The sequence below is a fragment of the Phascolarctos cinereus genome, unplaced genomic scaffold (assembly GCF_003287225.1).
Source record: "Phascolarctos cinereus isolate Bilbo 61053 unplaced genomic scaffold, phaCin_HiC Scaffold_1;HRSCAF=81, whole genome shotgun sequence".
Lineage (NCBI taxonomy): Eukaryota > Metazoa > Chordata > Mammalia > Diprotodontia > Phascolarctidae > Phascolarctos > Phascolarctos cinereus.
Window position 1 is genome coordinate 263,100,161 of NW_027555514.1, and position 6,261 is coordinate 263,106,421.

Genomic DNA, 6,261 nt, shown 5'->3' on the forward strand with positions numbered 1-6,261 from the left:
GCTTCCATCCATCAGCTGCCTTGAATTTAAATAGCCTTCGTTAGGTACACTGGAGCTCCAATCTAATACCTTATTCTGGGTCGCCTCTCTGAGAAGCATTATGCTGTATTAGGAAAGCATGACATTTTAAAATAATGCTCCTTCCTAGATTGATTGCACTTTCTCTTTTTGGAGGGACAAGATGGAATGCATTTGGGAGTACCTCTTGCATCTTCTATAGATCCTGGTCCATTGTCTCTGTAAAGCTAGAATCCAGTAGAAGATTAAGTAGTAAAAGAGCAATGTCTGAGCCTTGACTAGTGTGGTTCAGTAGAAAGAATGCAGGCTTTGGAGACAGAGGACCTGAATTCAAATTGTGCTTCTAATATTTGTTACCTGTGTAGCTTGGACAAATCACATAACCTCCCTGACCCTCAGTTTCTTCATCTGTGAAAACAGAGGATGATCTCTGAAATCTCTTCCAGCAACGGATTAATGATCCTACGGGGTTCACTGGAAAGTGAGCTGGCTTTGAAGCTACAGGATTGGGCTTCAGATCTCAGCTCTGCTACTTCCTACGCACATGACATCATCCCCTGGGCCTCAGTTTCCTCATTTAGAAAATGAAAAGGTTGGATAACTTCTAAGGTCTCTCTAGATCTAGGATCTTTTCTCCATCAGTTGATGCTGTCTTTCATAATACAGTCCTGTGTTTCCATTGGCTTTGGACTTAGAGATCTCCCCAGCTTGATGACCACCTTCTCTTCCCAGCTCCATGAGGCCAGCCCATCACCACTGGGGTATCTGTTAGAAGGATGTGCTCCTGGGGATGATGAGCCTGGCATGAAACTAACAAATAGGCATCCCTGTTCTCACGTCAAGCCCTCTCCTTGGATTGGGTTATTTTTATGAAATATCTCAGCTTTACTGTCTTCCTTCAAGACTCAACTTAAATCCTGCCTTCTGCAAGAAGTCTTTCCCCAGTCCTATTCCCCTCTCCACCACTTCCTCTCTAAGACTGCCTTCAATTTACATGGATAGATCTCATCTGAATGTAGTTATTTGTACGTGTCTCCTCCATTAAATCGTTACATCATTAAGCATAGGAACCAATGTCTACTTTTTTTTTCTTCCCTGCCTTCTCTCCAGCACAGTGCCCAGCACTTAGTAGGTACTTGTTAGCTACCCACTAAAAAAACAGTGAAAGATTTCTAAGGCCCTATCTCTCCTTCAGATTCACCGGTCCTGCTCTTTCTAACCACTATAAATTATCTCATTTCAACTAATTAAGCACTTAAACCAGGACAGATACCCAGATATGAACAGGATAAAAATACTCCAAGAGAACCTGGGAAAGGGCATGGTATTAACTCAGTGGCCTGGCCTGCACCCAACATCAGCCTCTGTTTCCCTCACAGACTAGTCTGGGCTGTCAGAAATGTAAATAAGAGCTGGGTCCCACGGGAGCCAACAGGAATTGTATGCAAATACCCTCGGGCTGAATAATAATGAAAGTATCTCCCTCTGACTGCTTCCAAAGAACTCACTATGTTTTGCATAAAGTTCATCTTACCCTCACACATAATATTTGTTTTAAATTGGAATACATGTGAAATGATTCATGGAAATACTGGAAATGATATAAGGAACTGTTCTTTCCCATTCTGTCATGAGTCTCTTTTGATTGCTTGCTTTTCTTCCTTTGGAAATTGCAAAGAGAGATTTACAATCCCTTCCTGGGATCTGAGGTGCAGAGCTGGGAAGGATCTGAGGGGATCTAGGGCAGCAACCCTTAACCATGTTTCTGTCATGGACCTGTTATACCGAGAAATGAGCGAGTTGACGACCCAAGCTAATTTTAAATTGTGGACTTTATTAGCGCGCGGCTGCCAGGGATATTCACATCCAAATCAAGCAGCCCCCATCAGGGGTTGAGCTAGGGTTTATATAGGGAGTATACAGGACAGGGAGGGGGATGGATCTTTGAAGTCTGGCAAGAGGAAGAGGTTTTTTGTGGGGGGGGGGCTGGTCAAGGACACCCTTCTCCCTCTGTGTAGATATGATAATGCTCTGCAAACTTTCTCACAATGGAGGCTTCCAGAGATATGATCTGAGGGCTGTGGCCTGAGCAGCCAGATAAGGGTCTTGCTAAGGAATTTGGAGGTTTCAGAGACATGATCTGAGGGCTGGAGCCTGAGCAGCCAGATAAGGGTCTTGCTAAGGAATTTGGAGTTTTCCATGGCCTAAAGGGTTCTACTACCCAAATGGTAAAATAATGTTCTGCATTACAGACCCTGTCGTGAAGCCTGCTGACCCCTACTCAGAATAATGCTTTTAAACGCACAGAATCAAAATACATAGGATTACAAGGAAAGCAATATTGAAATAGTTGTAAAAATATAGCTTTAAAAATATAGAATTTAGTTAAAAACCTTGCCCCCCAACCCATCTAATCCAATCTCCTCATTTTACAGATTAGGAAACTGAGGCTTCTTAAGAAACAGAGAAGTTAAGTGACTTGTCCAAGGTCATGAAAGCAAGCAAACTTCAGCAGAGGTTTTGAATCCAGAGGCCCGAAGGTTTCTCTTAACTTCTGGGCTCCTTTCCTTGGCTCAAGCCCCTACCTGAAAACCTGAGAAAACCTTTCCACTGGACAGACCAGTGGGCTACTACCACCCACATAGCACACAAATGAATGGGAAAAAAAGCATTTATTAAGTGCTTACTGTGTGCCAAGCATAGTGCATTAGAAAAAAGCTTTAGAAGAATGAAACGACCAATGAATCAATGGAGGAGCCTAAATTAGAGACAGGGCCTTAGAAATCTTCACTGTTTTAAGGTGGTCAGCTAGTAAGTGCCTACTATGTGATAGTCACTGTGCTGGAGATGAGAAGAAAGGCAAGGAAAAAAAATAGGGGAAGGTTGATTCCTGTGCTTAAGGAGTTTCCATTTGATGGAGGAGACAGAGTTGGACTAGTTGACCTCCAAAGTTCCTGACAATTCTTGACTTCTATGATTCTGAGTAAATTATAGACAAACAAAACAAAAGTTTAACAACCAGCTCTCCAGGGGAAACACAGAACCAGTATTTTAACCTAGATCCTTTGACTCCAAATTCAGAGCTCTTTCCAACTACAACAGGTGCCCTGCCCACAAGTCTTACATATCCATCGAAGTTCTGCATTCTGTCACCACTAACTATAAAGACATCCCAACACAAATTTTATTAATATTCATTTCAGGACAGCTAGTGGCACACAGTAGATAAAATAAATGGCCTGGAGTCGAGAAGACTCATCTCCCTGAGTTCAAATCTGGCCTCAGACACTTACTAGCTGTGTGACCCTGGGCAAATCATTTAACCTTGTTTGCCTCACTTTCCTCCACTGTCAAATGGGCTGGAAAAGAAAATGGCAAGCCAATCCAGTATCTTTGCCAAGATAACTCCAAATCAGGTCACAAAAATTTGGACATAACTAAAAAATGACAACAACAACAGATCCCATTTCAACCCTACTGACCTTTCTGTTTCAGTTTTGCAGGATTAGGTTTCAGTGTTCCTTTCCCGAGGGATAATGCCTTAAAGTGGCTGACAAATTGCATTAAAGGGTCCCCAGTTCTCTTTTTTTAGTTACTGTTGGTGGAGGGAGAGATGATTCTTCAAGTCACATGAGCTGTATTTTCTTTCTCAATGTCTATACTCTACCCTTGGGGGCCAGCTTGCAATTTTCCTAAGCCATCTCTAGGAGTGAAAGAAAGACCCCAGAGGGAAGTGAGCTGAGCTACCTACAATCATAATTCCAGAAGATTTCAGCAAGATATAGTGAATCTGGTATCAGTCTGTCAATTACTGTCTTTCTAAAACAGTTTTCATTCATTTAATCCCACTTCAGGAAAACACTAATGCAGAAAGCTCTGAATAGACAGCCGCATCATCATGAATCTGCCTCACGAAAGGATGTGAATCAACAATCCAAGTTAGTATTTGAGGCATAACTGCTGTGTTCCTAGTGCTGTTCTGGGTAAAAAGGGGGACCTCAAAGGAGCATGTGACATGGGCCAGGGCTCAAGAAGTTTACATTCTCATTGGGAAGGCTAAACTCAAGTTACAGCAAAGTACAATGTGATAGCAAATCAATTGAAATTGATCAAGTGTCAAATTGGGCAGTATAAGCAAGAAACATGGCTTTCCATTGCTAGAGGGCAAAACAAAAGGTGATTGGGATTAACTGAATCTAAGAAGATAAAAGGTATTATGCAGAATGGCTACTTCCTATCCTAAGGTTCAGAACATTATACATCAGTATGAAATGGAGGAAGGCTGAATAGACAATGGCTTATGTGGGAAAAGATCTAGGGGTTTTGCTGTTGTTCAACAACAAAGAGTTGTAGGGGCAGCCAGGTGGCCTGGTGGATAGAGCACCGGCCTTGAAGTCAGGAGGACCTGAGTTCAACTCCAGCCTGAGACCAAACACTTGACACTTACTAGCTGTGTGACCCTGGGTAAGTCACTTAACCCCAATTGCCTAAAAAAGAAATACAACAAAGAGTTGTTCCGACTCTTTGTGACCCCATTTGATGCCTTTTTGGCAAAGATAATGGAGTGGTTTACCATTTATTTCTCCAGCTCATTTTACAGATGAGGAGACAGAGGAAAACTGTGTTAAGTGATCTGCCCAAGGTCACACAGCTAGGAAGTGTCTGAAGCCAGATTTTAACTCAGGAAATGAGTCTTCTTGATTTTCAGCCCAGTGCTCTGTGCACTATACCGTCTTTATTGGACTGGAAACTCGGTTTACAGCGACTATAAGGAATGGGAGCTAAAAACGGCTAATGTGATTTTTGGCTATGTTAAAAAAAAAAGGCCTGTTGTTCCCAAGAGAGAGGCAACACAGAATACTAGATAGAGAGCTGGTCTCAAAGGCAGCAAGACTTGGGTTTGAGTCTTCCCTCTGACATATCCTGATTGTATGACCCTGGAGGAGTCACTTAAGTTCTCAAAACCCTAGACAACTCTCAGAGGCCAAGTTGCAAAGAAGGTGCCTACCAGCATTGACAGAGGGAGCTTTCTTATCCAGGACTTCCCTGTGCTGAATCCAGTGCCTATCCCCATTGTCATTATCTTAAGAGATGATAGTACCAAGTTAGGAAAGCAGCCAATTGATAATCATTTATTGAGTACTTAATATATGCTATGCCCTATGCTAAGGTCTGAGGATACAAAGAAAGGCAAAAACAATCCCTACCCTATAGGAGCTTGCATTTTAATGGAGGAGAAAGCATTTATATATACAAATAATATAGAATATATATGCACATACATGTTCTATACATACATATACATACATATATATACACACATACACATGTGTGTATGTGCACAAGATGGAGAAGGAAATGACAAGCCACTCTAGTATCTTTGCTAAGAAAATCCCAAATGGGGTCATGAAGAGTCGGACGTGACTGAAATAACTGAACAACAACATACAAAATGACATGAATGAATATATATAAAACTATTATGGTAGTTTTGGGAGGGGTGCACTAGCAGCTGGAGATTCATATAGAACATAGTGTTTGAGCTAAGTTTCAAAGGAAGCCAGATATTTCCAAAAAACAGAGGCCAGGAGGGAGTATATCCCAGGCATAGGGTTCAGCCAGTAAAAGGTACAGAAACAGATTAAATTGTAAGTTCCTTGAGGGCAAGGGCTCTTTTTCTATCCTCAGCACTTGGCATAATGCCTGGCATGGAGTAGTTGTTTAATAAATGTTTATTGGCTAAGACAGGAGGTGAAATGTGCTGTGTCCAATTCTGAGCAGTGTGTATCAGAAAAATCATTGACAAGCTGAAGAAAGCACAAAGGTATTGTAAGTGAGATTGTGAAGGAACCTTAGCCCGGAGAAGAAGACTTTGTGAGGAATGTGATGGCATTGTCCAGGTATTGGAATGGCTGTCTTGAATAAAGGGAGTTAGATTCATCACACTCATCCCAAAGGGCACGGCTGGAACAAATTGTGGAAGTTGCAGAGAAACAGATTTTTGGCAAAATAGAATAGAACATTTTTGGCAGAATAGAACTACCCAATGATTAGAGCTGTCCAAAAATAGAGTGGGCCGCTGCCTTGGAAGGCTATGATTTCCCCATCACTGTAGGTCATCAAGGAGAGGCTAGATGACCATTTTAGGGAAGCTCTAGGATATGAGTTCTTACCCTGGGAGCTATCAACTTGTGTGACGGATAGATTTACACACACACACACACACACACAGAGAGGGAGAGA